The sequence below is a fragment of the Phyllobates terribilis genome, unplaced genomic scaffold (assembly GCF_046119375.1).
Source record: "Phyllobates terribilis strain yellow unplaced genomic scaffold, ASM4611937v1 Scaffold_8__6_contigs__length_399053987, whole genome shotgun sequence".
Classification (NCBI taxonomy): Eukaryota; Metazoa; Chordata; class Amphibia; order Anura; family Dendrobatidae; genus Phyllobates; species Phyllobates terribilis.
In genome coordinates this window covers 347,685,938-347,700,319 of record NW_027362768.1, presented here as the reverse complement: position 1 = coordinate 347,700,319, position 14,382 = coordinate 347,685,938, and the positions used below count along the sequence as shown (strand labels likewise).

The window sequence follows — 14,382 nt, the reverse complement described above, 5'->3', positions numbered from 1 at the left end:
AGTCCATTTGTGGAGATGGCCACCTGGACTCCCGTTAAGAAGACATGCTGTCAACCTCTAGATCCCTCACATGCCTGCACTTTTCGGCTTGCTGCTGCTGCAATCCACGCGTTTTAGATCTGCATAACTCCACCTCTTTTAGCACAGTACCCTCAACCCCCGGCTGTTCCCACCCGCCTCAACACCGTTGGAAGGGAGGAGAACCAATTAAGGCGGGGGGGGGGGGTGGAACGAGCAGCTGTCTACCCTTAGCAGGAGGGTTGCTGATTAATTACCTCTCCTGCTGCTGCTGCTGCTGCTGGCTGTCCAGCAGCAGACTGAAGGTGGCTGCTGCTGTGCGCAGGTATATAAAGGCTCAGAGCCTATTATGACACACGCAGCCAGCGTTCCATTGCCACATTCCGTCTACTGCAGGCGGGATACCTGGATGGCTGAATGTCACTGAGAAGCTCACAGAGACCGCCATAAGCAACAGTTTAAAAGAATGCCACAGACTAATCAACCAAACTTTTTGGGTTGGTTTCTCTTTTATAGTCTGCAGGCATTAAATGAAAGAAGTCAGTGTTCCAGCAGAGGGAGACAACGTTTCAGAAAAGGCATTGTAGCAAACCAAAAAAGAAATTTTAAGCGCAGCAGAGTAACCAGCTCACATACCTGTTAGCTCAGGTGAGTTTAAAAGGCTGCAGTTGATAACAAGGGCATTTGCTAAATAGATGGTGTGTGTGCAACAATATACTGAAAGGTCAATTATATTGTGCAGCTTATCTCACCACCTGTAGTTATTTAGGTGAAAGCTCCAAAATGCTTGCCTAATATGTCTGTTTATCCAAAAGGAAGTATAGAGGGAGAGCTAGATAGATAGCATTGCATTACATTACATGGCAATGCAATGCACAGTTGCTGAAGTTGAACCAAAATGAGCTTGTCATCTGGCTTCTGCAACTTTTAACATGAAAAATCCAATGAGGAGAAGAAAAGCAAAGCCAAAGAGTCCATCCCAAAATCCGACAAACAAGCCAAATGAACAAAAAGCATTGAATTCAATTCTTTCTGATTTTAGAAACTGCATTAAAGAAGGGGTGCACCGGTCCTGGAGATACTGCAATACCAGGTCAATGCGTGGAGTGGACAGAGCAAGCTCTTTTTCCATCTCCCTGTTCTAAAAATCCATTTAATATATGGTCCCCAGATAGGGGACGTATCAGATATTAAACTGATAAGAACAGATACTACACTTGATCTTAGCCAAAAGGCCGAGAAGCGATAACCAGAATTGGTTTCCGACTACGGTGCCACCCAAGGATTCTGAAAAGTCCATTTGTGGAGATGGCCACCTGGACTCCCGTTAAGAAGACATGCTGTCAACCTCTAGATCCCTCACATGCCTGCACTTTTCGGCTTGCTGCTGCTGCAATCCACGCGTTTTAGATCTGCATAACTCCACCTCTTTTAGCACAGTACCCTCAACCCCCGGCTGTTCCCACTCGCCTCAACACCGTTGGAAGGGAGGAGAACCAATTAAGGCGGGGGGGGGGTGGAACGAGCAGCTGTCTACCCTTAGCAGGAGGGTTGCTGATTAATTACCTCTCCTGCTGCTGCTGCTGCTGCTGGCTGTCCAGCAGCAGACTGAAGGTGGCTGCTGCTGTGCGCAGGTATATAAAGGCTCAGAGCCTATTATGACACGCGCAGCCAGCGTTCCATTGCCACATTCCGTCTACTGCAGGCGGGATACCTGGATGGCTGAATGTCACTGAGAAGCTCACAGAGACCGCCATAAGCAACAGTTTAAAAGAATGCCACAGACTAATCAACCAAACTTTTTGGGTTGGTTTCTCTTTTATAGTCTGCAGGCATTAAATGAAAGAAGTCAGTGTTCCAGCAGAGGGAGACAACGTTTCAGAAAAGGCATTGTAGCAAACCAAAAAAGAAATTTTAAGCGCAGCAGAGTAACCAGCTCACATACCTGTTAGCTCAGGTGAGTTTAAAAGGCTGCTGTTGATAACAAGGGCATTTGCTAAATAGATGGTGTGTGTGCAACAATATACTGAAAGGTCAATTATATTGTGCAGCTTATCTCACCACCTGTAGTTATTTAGGTGAAAGCTCCAAAATGCTTGCCTAATATGTCTGTTTATCCAAAAGGAAGTATAGAGGGAGAGCTAGATAGATAGCATTGCATTACATTACATGGCAATGCAATGCACAGTTGCTGAAGTTGAACCAAAATGAGCTTGTCATCTGGCTTCTGCAACTTTTAACATGAAAAATCCAATGAGGAGAAGAAAAGCAAAGCCAAAGAGTCCATCCCAAAATCCGACAAACAAGCCAAATGAACAAAAAGCATTGAATTCAATTCTTTCTGATTTTAGAAACTGCATTAAAGAAGGGGTGCACCGGTCCTGGAGATACTGCAATACCAGGTCAATGCGTGGAGTGGACAGAGCAAGCTCTTTTTCCATCTCCCTGTTCTAAAAATCCATTTAATATATGGTCCCCAGATAGGGGACGTATCAGATATTAAACTGATAAGAACAGATACTACACTTGATCTTAGCCAAAAGGCCGAGAAGCGATAACCAGAATTGGTTTCCGACTACGGTGCCACCCAAGGATTCTGAAAAGTCCATTTGTGGAGATGGCCACCTGGACTCCCGTTAAGAAGACATGCTGTCAACCTCTAGATCCCTCACATGCCTGCACTTTTCGGCTTGCTGCTGCTGCAATCCACGCGTTTTAGATCTGCATAACTCCACCTCTTTTAGCACAGTACCCTCAACCCCCGGCTGTTCCCACCCGCCTCAACACCGTTGGAAGGGAGGAGAACCAATTAAGGCGGGGGGGGGGGGGTGGAACGAGCAGCTGTCTACCCTTAGCAGGAGGGTTGCTGATTAATTACCTCTCCTGCTGCTGCTGCTGCTGCTGGCTGTCCAGCAGCAGACTGAAGGTGGCTGCTGCTGTGCGCAGGTATATAAAGGCTCAGAGCCTATTATGACACGCGCAGCCAGCGTTCCATTGCCACATTCCGTCTACTGCAGGCGGGATACCTGGATGGCTGAATGTCACTGAGAAGCTCACAGAGACCGCCATAAGCAACAGTTTAAAAGAATGCCACAGACTAATCAACCAAACTTTTTGGGTTGGTTTCTCTTTTATAGTCTGCAGGCATTAAATGAAAGAAGTCAGTGTTCCAGCAGAGGGAGACAACGTTTCAGAAAAGGCATTGTAGCAAACCAAAAAAGAAATTTTAAGCGCAGCAGAGTAACCAGCTCACATACCTGTTAGCTCAGGTGAGTTTAAAAGGCTGCTGTTGATAACAAGGGCATTTGCTAAATAGATGGTGTGTGTGCAACAATATACTGAAAGGTCAATTATATTGTGCAGCTTATCTCACCACCTGTAGTTATTTAGGTGAAAGCTCCAAAATGCTTGCCTAATATTTCTGTTTATCCAAAAGGAAGTATAGAGGGAGAGCTAGATAGATAGCATTGCATTACATTACATGGCAATGCAATGCACAGTTGCTGAAGTTGAACCAAAATGAGCTTGTCATCTGGCTTCGGCAACTTTTAACATGAAAAATCCAATGAGGAGAAGAAAAGCAAAGCCAAAGAGTCCATCCCAAAATCCGACAAACAAGCCAAATGAACAAAAAGCATTGAATTCAATTCTTTCTGATTTTAGAAACTGCATTAAAGAAGGGGTGCACCGGTCCTGGAGATACTGCAATACCAGGTCAATGCGTGGAGTGGACAGAGCAAGCTCTTTTTCCATCTCCCTGTTCTAAAAATTCATTTAATATATGGTCCCCAGATAGGGGACGTATCAGATATTAAACTGATAAGAACAGATACTACACTTGATCTTAGCCAAAAGGCCGAGAAGCGATAACCAGAATTGGTTTCCGACTACGGTGCCACCCAAGGATTCTGAAAAGTCCATTTGTGGAGATTGCCACCTGGACTCCCGTTAAGAAGACATGCTGTCAACCTCTAGATCCCTCACATGCCTGCACTTTTCGGCTTGCTGCTGCTGCAATCCACGCGTTTTAGATCTGCATAACTCCACCTCTTTTAGCACAGTACCCTCAACCCCCGGCTGTTCCCACCCGCCTCAACACCGTTGGAAGGGAGGAGAACCAATTAAGGCGGGGGGGGGGGTGGAACGAGCAGCTGTCTACCCTTAGCAGGAGGGTTGCTGATTAATTACCTCTCCTGCTGCTGCTGCTGCTGCTGGCTGTCCAGCAGCAGACTGAAGGTGGCTGCTGCTGTGCGCAGGTATATAAAGGCTCAGAGCCTATTATGACACGCGCAGCCAGCGTTCCATTGCCACATTCCGTCTACTGCAGGCGGGATACCTGGATGGCTGAATGTCACTGAGAAGCTCACAGAGACCGCCATAAGCAACAGTTTAAAAGAATGCCACAGACTAATCAACCAAACTTTTTGGGTTGGTTTCTCTTTTATAGTCTGCAGGCATTAAATGAAAGAAGTCAGTGTTCCAGCAGAGGGAGACAACGTTTCAGAAAAGGCATTGTAGCAAACCAAAAAAGAAATTTTAAGCGCAGCAGAGTAACCAGCTCACATACCTGTTAGCTCAGGTGAGTTTAAAAGGCTGCTGTTGATAACAAGGGCATTTGCTAAATAGATGGTGTGTGTGCAACAATATACTGAAAGGTCAATTATATTGTGCAGCTTATCTCACCACCTGTAGTTATTTAGGTGAAAGCTCCAAAATGCTTGCCTAATATGTCTGTTTATCCAAAAGGAAGTATAGAGGGAGAGCTAGATAGATAGCATTGCATTACATTACATGGCAATGCAATGCACAGTTGCTGAAGTTGAACCAAAATGAGCTTGTCATCTGGCTTCTGCAACTTTTAACATGAAAAATCCAATGAGGAGAAGAAAAGCAAAGCCAAAGAGTCCATCCCAAAATCCGACAAACAAGCCAAATGAACAAAAAGCATTGAATTCAATTCTTTCTGATTTTAGAAACTGCATTAAAGAAGGGGTGCACCGGTCCTGGAGATACTGCAATACCAGGTCAATGCGTGGAGTGGACAGAGCAAGCTCTTTTTCCATCTCCCTGTTCTAAAAATCCATTTAATATATGGTCCCCAGATAGGGGACGTATCAGATATTAAACTGATAAGAACAGATTTTTTGATTGAATATATCTTTTATTAGCACAAAAAATAAGTTAACAGACAGTGTACAGTGCCGCAGCCCAGTACACACAGAATTCTACATCATATTTACATAGCATGAGGATACGACGCACTAACTAGACACATCACACCCCTATGCTACACAAAACACTCAATCTGAAAGAAAAAGCATGTCAATCAATACAGTACGACGAATCGTGATAAGGGATGGGGATTGGGAAAAAGGGGATGGGGAGGGGAAAATCACAGGCCCAAAGCTTTATTGAAAGACAAGACACATAAGGGGAGAGGGGGAGGAGGGGTTTAGTCCTCATCCTCGTCCTCCGGACCGTCCACGATGGAATAGTCTCTGAGCCGGCTGTGGATCAGCCTGCGGCAGTCCTGGATGGACATCCTCTCCCTCCTCAAGATGAGCCGGTTCCTGGCGACCCAAACGGCATCCTTGAAGCAGTTCATAAGGCGCCAAGCCTCCTGGATGGCTCCGACGGTATGAACCCCAGGGAAGAGTCCGTAAAGCACAGAATGGTGCGATAGGCTCGCCCTGGGGACAGAGTTCCTCAGGTCGTCCTCAAGGGCAGTCAACAGGCGCTGTGCAAATCCGCAGTCCCAAAAAGTGTGCAAAGATGTTTCCGCCACGAAGGGGCACCTTGGGCAGTACCGGGTCTTGCACAGGTTCCGGGCATGCATGAATGACCGGACGGGCAGTCCGCCCTGAATCGCCATCCACGACAATTCCTTGTGCCCGTTCGTCAGCCTGTCAGACGACACATTTGTCCACACAGTCTCCAGCGTGTCCTGGTGAAGTCCTGTGATGTTCTCCACGTCATCCTTGGCTCTGATGAGCATGTGGATAGTTTTGGGCTTCCACAAGTCGGGCTTGAGTCCCTCCAGTTGATGTTCCCCCACAAATCGAACGACGTCTCCGTAGAACCATGGCGTCGTCCAGTTGTAGGGGAAGGAGCTGTCCCACTTGTCCCAGCCGAGTCGCCTCCAAAGAGGAAGCAGGAAGAAGCGAGACATGGACCTGCCTGCGGAGCCATTCTTGACTTGCAAAGTCCGGCGGACACAATCACACACAAAAGAGGATCGCAGGAGGGTGGGGATATCTGGAACGCCCTTCCCACCCTTGCGAGGCTCCTTGTACATGACGGCCCGCCTGACTCTGTCCATCTTGGATCCCCAGACAAAGTGAAACACTGTCCTGGTAATGGCCCTGCACACAGTGACGTGTGGGGGCCAGGCCTGCGCCGTGTACTGCAAGTCGGGCAGGACCTCATTACGCAGGACGAGTGCCTTACCCTCACAAGTGAGGTGTCTGAGGCTCCAGAGTCCGATCCGTTGCTTCACCTTGGCCAAGCGTTCTTGCCAGGACTTGAGGGCCGCTCCTTCCTTCCCGAACCAGACTCCCAGCACCTTGAGGAAATCCGGTTGAATGTTGAAGGGGAAGGGGGCGGAGGAGGCCGGCTGCCAATCCCCGAAGAGCATGGCTTCCGACTTCCTACAGTTGACTTTGGCCCCTGAAGCCCGGCCGAACCTCTCACACGTCTGGACGAGGGCGTCGACTGAACCACGATCAGCGCAGAAGACGGTGACGTCGTCCATGTAGAGCGAGCACTTGACCTCGTGTCGTCCCGGACCCGGTGCGGTGATCCCTCTGATCTCTCCATTCTGCCGGATAGCCTCTGCGAAGATTTCTATAACACAAACAAAAAGAAGAGGTGATAGAGGGCAGCCTTGTCTGACCCCAGAGAGGACAGGGAAGGGGTCAGTCTTCCAGCCGTTCACCAACACCGAGCTGTGGATATCAAAATACATCAGACGGACATACGAACAAAACATGTTACCCAAACCTAACCGGTGCAGAGCTCGGCCCATGAACTCGTGGGAAACCCGGTCGAAGGCCTTCTCCTGATCCAAGGAGACCAGGGCCGCGTGTGCGCGGCGGACCTTGATGTACTCGACCGTGTCCCGCACGAGAGCGAGGCTGTCTGCGATGCGACGTCCAGGGATGCCGCAGGTCTGGTCCGGGTGGATGATCCGTCCGATGACCGTCTTAAGTCGTGTCGCCATCGTCTTGGCCAGGATCTTGTAGTCCACGTTGAGCAGAGTGATGGGACGCCAATTCCTCAGGTCGCACCTCTCTCCCTTCCGCTTGTACAGGATCGTGACCATTCCTTCCCTCAAAGATGGAGGCATTCTACCCTCCACCACCATCTCCTCGTACAGGTCCAACAGGTCCGGACAGATGAGGTCTCCCAGCGCTACATAGAGCTCCGCTGGAAGACCATCACTGCCCGGGGTCCTGCCGGTCCTAAAGGATTTAGCGGCAGAGAGCAATTCGCCCACCATCAGAGGTTTGTCCAAGGCTGCCGTGCCTGCAGGATCAAGATGGTTAGTGATACCTGACAGGAACTTATCAGCAGCGTCGGGGTCGGTAGTCTTGTGGGAGTAGAGTTCGCTGTAGAAGTCGCTGACGACCCTCATCACGTCCTCCTTCCCACGTCGCATGTTTCCGCTCTCGTCTCGCAGCTCGTTCAGGGGCGTGTGACCGGCATGAAGTTTCCTGAAAAAGAATGAGTTACATTTCTCACCCTTCTCCAGATTCTCCACTTTGGAACGGAAGACGATTCGCTTGGACTCCTCCTCAAAGTGCCTTTTCAGGCTCTTCTTGGTCTCCTCCAGCTCCTCCCTCACGTCCCAGCCGCAGTGAAGAAGGTCCTGCAGCGACCGCAGCTCGCGCTGCAGCCCTCTGAAGTCCCTCCTCTTCTCACACGCCTGTTGTCGACCCTTGGCCTGAAAGAAACAGCGAAACTCAAGTTTAACATATTCCCACCAATCAGAGACTGTTTGGAAGCTACCCTTGTAGGACTGCCACATTGCGTAGGCTGCTCTCAGCTCCTCCACGACTTCATCCTGAGCCAGCAGAGCACAATTCAGCTTCCAGGAGCCGGGGCCGGACGGAACACCGTCGCCGAGGACACCTTGTAAGTGAATGGCTCTGTGGTCGGAGAAGAAGCAGGGGACCATCGAGTGCCTACTCTGCCTGACTGCCCGAGAGGTGAACACAAAGTCAATCCTGGAGCGGAGTGAGCCATCGGGTCGGCTCCACGAATAGTTCGTGGAGCCTCTCCCCATGGAGCCCACCACGTCCTGAAGAGAGGCCTCGGTTACCATCTCGATGAGCAGCTTGGACGTGATGTCCAACTTGGCAGATGTGCCAGAACTACGACCATCCTCCTCGATGGGGCAGTTGAAATCCCCGGCCATCACTAAGGTCCTGGTGGTGGCAAGCTGAAGCCGCAGGGTCTGGAAAAGCTCCAAACGCTCATTCTTCAGTGGGGACGCATACACGTTGATGAACCTGACAGGTTCTCCTGCCCAGTTGCCATCTACAACAAGAGCCCTGCCGCAGATGAGCTCCTGGACGGACTCAAGCGTGAATGCGCCCCCCCTGATCAGAATTGCGACCCCCGCAGACTTGCAGTCACCCCCACCGGACCAGTAGGATGGACCGTGGGACCACTCCCTGGCCAGATGTTTGAAGGACCTAGAGGAGGGAAGGGAACATTCCTGCAACATATAAACATCACACAACTGGGAAGTAAGGAAGGCATAAATAGTCTGACGTCTGAACTTGTCCTTGATGCTCCTGACATTAATGGAAAATAAGTTAATATTAGCCATCATGTAGGGAAAAAAGAAAAAGTTAGCGCAGGCAATACACCTTAGTTACCACTCCGGTCGGGTAGTCCCTCGTCGGTGTTGACTGCTGGTGACGGGATCACCAGCAGGCCCTTTTCCTCCATCTGGTCAAGCAGCGCGGCCTCGATCTCGGCGACCACCAGTTCCTCCTCTTCTGGCTCGGCCACCAGGGTCTCAACCATGTGCTCCATCTCTTCTGGCTGAGGGAGGGTATCCTCCTTTTCGCCTACGAAATCCAGAATCTTCTTTTTGGAGGATTCAGTAGCAGGGCTGTCCTCCACCTTCCTCTTTCCCCGGGTTGGAACTGGGGAGACAAGAAGGGGAAAATCCTCCTCGGAATAGATAGCGGCGGGTGGAGGAAAGGTTAATTCCACCGCTACCATGGTCTGGGGAGGGAGAGTGGCTGCCGGGGCAGGGGAAAGGACACCTGCTGAGGAGTAGGGGAAGGAGGAAGAGGAAGTGGAATCCTCAGCAGGGGTGGCCGGGGTGGGGGGGGATTTGACGGGGGTGGCAGGGGGAGGGATCGAGAGAGGGGTGACAGAACTCTTACCCTCCTTTGACTTTTTCTTCTGCTTCGGAGCTGCTGGGACCGTCGCTGGGGCTTTGGCCACCGACTCCTTGACCGCTTTGGCCTTGGTCGTCTCAGCCTTGGCCGCTGGGGCCTTGGTCGTCGCGTCCTTGACCTTCACAGGCCTGGTCGTCGGGGCCTTGTCCTCCGGAGCTGGGGTTGTCGCAACCACCGATGCCCAGGATCTCTCACGCTTGGGGCAATCCTTGTACAGATGAGCCGCCAGCCCACACAGGTTGCAGGACGTCTTCTTCGGGCAGTCCTTCGAGCTGTGTCCCGTCACTCGACAAATCCTGCAGGCATCCTCCTTGCAGTCCTTCATCTCGTGGCCATTCTTGCCGCATCTCCTGCAGTTCCGCGGCATGTCCGGGTAATAGATGAGGCCGTAGGAGTTGCCCATGGAGAATGTCGGGGGCAGGTGCCGAAGTCCGTCTGAGTACGCCAGGTCCCTGTGAAGTCTAACGGTCACCGACCACTTACCTGTCCAGAAGCCGAGTCCATTCAGGATGTGAGAGGGTTCCTTCACAACCAAACAGAAGCGTCTCAGGAAGGTACAGATGTCTTGGCCTGGGGTGTGCGGGTTGCACATGGAGACCGTGATCCTCCTTTCGTCCCTCTGGATAGGGCAGCTACCTGTAAAGGCAGAGAAAGAATTATCCGGTCCTTTTGCGCTTACCATTTCCCAGAACCTCCTGCAGGTGTTCACAGTGGCGAAGGTGACGAAGAAGATCCCCGTCAAGAAGGTCTGGATGCTGAGGGTGTCCGACCTGGAGAAGCCTCGATCCAGCAGCATCTTCTGGCAGAACACGTCCGAGGACATGTCCGGCACCCTCCCATCCACTTCCTTCAGCTTCAGGGCCACCGTCTGCCGCATCCATGGCTCCAGGGCTGGAGCTTCGTGGCGGGGCTTCTGGGGTCCCTTCTGCTGGCCAGCCGTGGAGGCAGAGTCCTTGGGGTCAGAATCGGCTCCTGGCTGGGCCCTCCTGGCTGTCCCCTGCTCCAGACTCTTCTTTTCGGCCTTCCTCGCAGCGCTTGCCATGGCTTTCCTCCTGCAGTTACTTCTTGGAGCTGGATCTGGAACTCTTCCTGGAATGGGTGGAGCTATGCAGATTCTTCTCCCGTCGTGTTTTGGACAAATTCCCCGAAAGGTCTTTGTCTCGATGATTTTCTTCCTCGAAGATTCCACAGGACAGTCCGATTCTTCTCCGAGTCTTCGTCTTCTTCTGGATTCTTTAGAGCTTCTTCCTCCCACCGATATCCGCCTTCCTTCTGCGATGTCAGCTGGGCTCCGAAGCTCTTCTCCTTCCGAGTTCGATCGCTCTCGTCAAGTGTAGATCGTAGCTCTTGTGTTCTTAAAAGAACAGATACTACACTTGATCTTAGCCAAAAGGCCGAGAAGCGATAACCAGAATTGGTTTCCGACTACGGTGCCACCCAAGGATTCTGAAAAGTCCATTTGTGGAGATGGCCACCTGGACTCCCGTTAAGAAGACATGCTGTCAACCTCTAGATCCCTCACATGCCTGCACTTTTCGGCTTGCTGCTGCTGCAATCCACGCGTTTTAGATCTGCATAACTCCACCTCTTTTAGCACAGTACCCTCAACCCCCGGCTGTTCCCACCCGCCTCAACACCGTTGGAAGGGAGGAGAACCAATTAAGGCGGGGGGGGGTGGAACGAGCAGCTGTCTACCCTTAGCAGGAGGGTTGCTGATTAATTACCTCTCCTGCTGCTGCTGCTGCTGCTGCTGGCTGTCCAGCAGCAGACTGAAGGTGGCTGCTGCTGTGCGCAGGTATATAAAGGCTCAGAGCCTATTATGACACGCGCAGCCAGCGTTCCATTGCCACATTCCGTCTACTGCAGGCGGGATACCTGGATGGCTGAATGTCACTGAGAAGCTCACAGAGACCGCCATAAGCAACAGTTTAAAAGAATGCCACAGACTAATCAACCAAACTTTTTGGGTTGGTTTCTCTTTTATAGTCTGCAGGCATTAAATGAAAGAAGTCAGTGTTCCAGCAGAGGGAGACAACGTTTCAGAAAAGGCATTGTAGCAAACCAAAAAAGAAATTTTAAGCGCAGCAGAGTAACCAGCTCACATACCTGTTAGCTCAGGTGAGTTTAAAAGGCTGCTGTTGATAACAAGGGCATTTGCTAAATAGATGGTGTGTGTGCAACAATATACTGAAAGGTCAATTATATTGTGCAGCTTATCTCACCACCTGTAGTTATTTAGGTGAAAGCTCCAAAATGCTTGCCTAATATGTCTGTTTATCCAAAAGGAAGTATAGAGGGAGAGCTAGATAGATAGCATTGCATTACATTACATGGCAATGCAATGCACAGTTGCTGAAGTTGAACCAAAATGAGCTTGTCATCTGGCTTCTGCAACTTTTAACATGAAAAATCCAATGAGGAGAAGAAAAGCAAAGCCAAAGAGTCCATCCCAAAATCCGACAAACAAGCCAAATGAACAAAAAGCATTGAATTCAATTCTTTCTGATTTTAGAAACTGCATTAAAGAAGGGGTGCACCGGTCCTGGAGATACTGCAATACCAGGTCAATGCGTGGAGTGGACAGAGCAAGCTCTTTTTCCATCTCCCTGTTCTAAAAATCCATTTAATATATGGTCCCCAGATAGGGGACGTATCAGATATTAAACTGATAAGAACAGATACTACACTTGATCTTAGCCAAAAGGCCGAGAAGCGATAACCAGAATTGGTTTCCGACTACGGTGCCACCCAAGGATTCTGAAAAGTCCATTTGTGGAGATGGCCACCTGGACTCCCGTTAAGAAGACATGCTGTCAACCTCTAGATCCCTCACATGCCTGCACTTTTCGGCTTGCTGCTGCTGCAATCCACGCGTTTTAGATCTGCATAACTCCACCTCTTTTAGCACAGTACCCTCAACCCCCGGCTGTTCCCACCCGCCTCAACACCGTTGGAAGGGAGGAGAACCAATTAAGGCGGGGGGGGGTGGAACGAGCAGCTGTCTACCCTTAGCAGGAGGGTTGCTGATTAATTACCTCTCCTGCTGCTGCTGCTGCTGCTGGCTGTCCAGCAGCAGACTGAAGGTGGCTGCTGCTGTGCGCAGGTATATAAAGGCTCAGAGCCTATTATGACACGCGCAGCCAGCGTTCCATTGCCACATTCCGTCTACTGCAGGCGGGATACCTGGATGGCTGAATGTCACTGAGAAGCTCACAGAGACCGCTATAAGCAACAGTTTAAAAGAATGCCACAGACTAATCAACCAAACTTTTTGGGTTGGTTTCTCTTTTATAGTCTGCAGGCATTAAATGAAAGAAGTCAGTGTTCCAGCAGAGGGAGACAACGTTTCAGAAAAGGCATTGTAGCAAACCAAAAAAGAAATTTTAAGCGCAGCAGAGTAACCAGCTCACATACCTGTTAGCACAGGTGAGTTTAAAAGGCTGCTGTTGATAACAAGGGCATTTGCTAAATAGATGGTGTGTGTGCAACAATATACTGAAAGGTCAATTATATTGTGCAGCTTATCTCACCACCTGTAGTTATTTAGGTGAAAGCTCCAAAATGCTTGCCTAATATGTCTGTTTATCCAAAAGGAAGTATAGAGGGAGAGCTAGATAGATAGCATTGCATTACATTACATGGCAATGCAATGCACAGTTGCTGAAGTTGAACCAAAATGAGCTTGTCATCTGGCTTCTGCAACTTTTAACATGAAAAATCCAATGAGGAGAAGAAAAGCAAAGCCAAAGAGTCCATCCCAAAATCCGACAAACAAGCCAAATGAACAAAAAGCATTGAATTCAATTCTTTCTGATTTTAGAAACTGCATTAAAGAAGGGGTGCACCGGTCCTGGAGATACTGCAATACCAGGTCAATGCGTGGAGTGGACAGAGCAAGCTCTTTTTCCATCTCCCTGTTCTAAAAATCCATTTAATATATGGTCCCCAGATAGGGGACGTATCAGATATTAAACTGATAAGAACAGATACTACACTTGATCTTAGCCAAAAGGCCGAGAAGCGATAACCAGAATTGGTTTCCGACTACGGTGCCACCCAAGGATTCTGAAAAGTCCATTTGTGGAGATGGCCACCTGGACTCCCGTTAAGAAGACATGCTGTCAACCTCTAGATCCCTCACATGCCTGCACTTTTCGGCTTGCTGCTGCTGCAATCCACGCGTTTTAGATCTGCATAACTCCACCTCTTTTAGCACAGTACCCTCAACCCCCGGCTGTTCCCACCCGCCTCAACACCGTTGGAAGGGAGGAGAACCAATTAAGGCGGGGGGGGGTGGAACGAGCAGCTGTCTACCCTTAGCAGGAGGGTTGCTGATTAATTACCTCTCCTGCTGCTGCTGCTGCTGCTGGCTGTCCAGCAGCAGACTGAAGGTGGCTGCTGCTGTGCGCAGGTATATAAAGGCTCAGAGCCTATTATGACACGCGCAGCCAGCGTTCCATTGCCACATTCCGTCTACTGCAGGCGGGATACCTGGATGGCTGAATGTCACTGAGAAGCTCACAGAGACCGCTATAAGCAACAGTTTAAAAGAATGCCACAGACTAATCAACCAAACTTTTTGGGTTGGTTTCTCTTTTATAGTCTGCAGGCATTAAATGAAAGAAGTCAGTGTTCCAGCAGAGGGAGACAACGTTTCAGAAAAGGCATTGTAGCAAACCAAAAAAGAAATTTTAAGCGCAGCAGAGTAACCAGCTCACATACCTGTTAGCACAGGTGAGTTTAAAAGGCTGCTGTTGATAACAAGGGCATTTGCTAAATAGATGGTGTGTGTGCAACAATATACTGAAAGGTCAATTATATTGTGCAGCTTATCTCACCACCTGTAGTTATTTAGGTGAAAGCTCCAAAATGCTTGCCTAATATGTCTGTTTATCCAAAAGGAAGTATAGAGGGAGAGCTAGATAGATAGCATTGCATTACATTACAT

At 49.7% G+C, this 14,382-nt stretch overlaps 6 non-coding genes and 1 pseudogene across 6 annotated transcripts; all 7 read right to left on the bottom strand.

Moving 5' to 3' along the window:
* Positions 1-1,074: 1,074 nt before the first annotated feature.
* Positions 1,075-1,265, bottom strand: LOC141158679 (U2 spliceosomal RNA). The gene has a single exon (XR_012248705.1). It is a non-coding gene; the product is annotated as a U2 spliceosomal RNA (small nuclear RNA).
* A 1,118-nt stretch (positions 1,266-2,383) lies between these two features.
* Positions 2,384-2,574, bottom strand: LOC141158678 (U2 spliceosomal RNA). The gene has a single exon (XR_012248704.1). It is a non-coding gene; the product is annotated as a U2 spliceosomal RNA (small nuclear RNA).
* A 1,121-nt stretch (positions 2,575-3,695) lies between these two features.
* Positions 3,696-3,886, bottom strand: LOC141160553 (U2 spliceosomal RNA). Its single transcript, XR_012250308.1, has one exon. It is a non-coding gene; the product is annotated as a U2 spliceosomal RNA (small nuclear RNA).
* A 1,119-nt stretch (positions 3,887-5,005) lies between these two features.
* On the bottom strand, positions 5,006-5,198 carry LOC141160122 (U2 spliceosomal RNA). The gene has a single exon (XR_012250098.1). It is a non-coding gene; the product is annotated as a U2 spliceosomal RNA (small nuclear RNA).
* A 5,564-nt stretch (positions 5,199-10,762) lies between these two features.
* On the bottom strand, positions 10,763-10,840 carry LOC141160282 (U2 spliceosomal RNA; annotated as a pseudogene).
* A 1,120-nt stretch (positions 10,841-11,960) lies between these two features.
* LOC141158677 (U2 spliceosomal RNA) lies at positions 11,961-12,151 on the bottom strand. Its single transcript, XR_012248703.1, has one exon. It is a non-coding gene; the product is annotated as a U2 spliceosomal RNA (small nuclear RNA).
* Positions 12,152-13,268: 1,117 nt separating this feature from the next.
* LOC141158675 (U2 spliceosomal RNA) lies at positions 13,269-13,459 on the bottom strand. The gene has a single exon (XR_012248701.1). It is a non-coding gene; the product is annotated as a U2 spliceosomal RNA (small nuclear RNA).
* Positions 13,460-14,382: the final 923 nt, after the last annotated feature.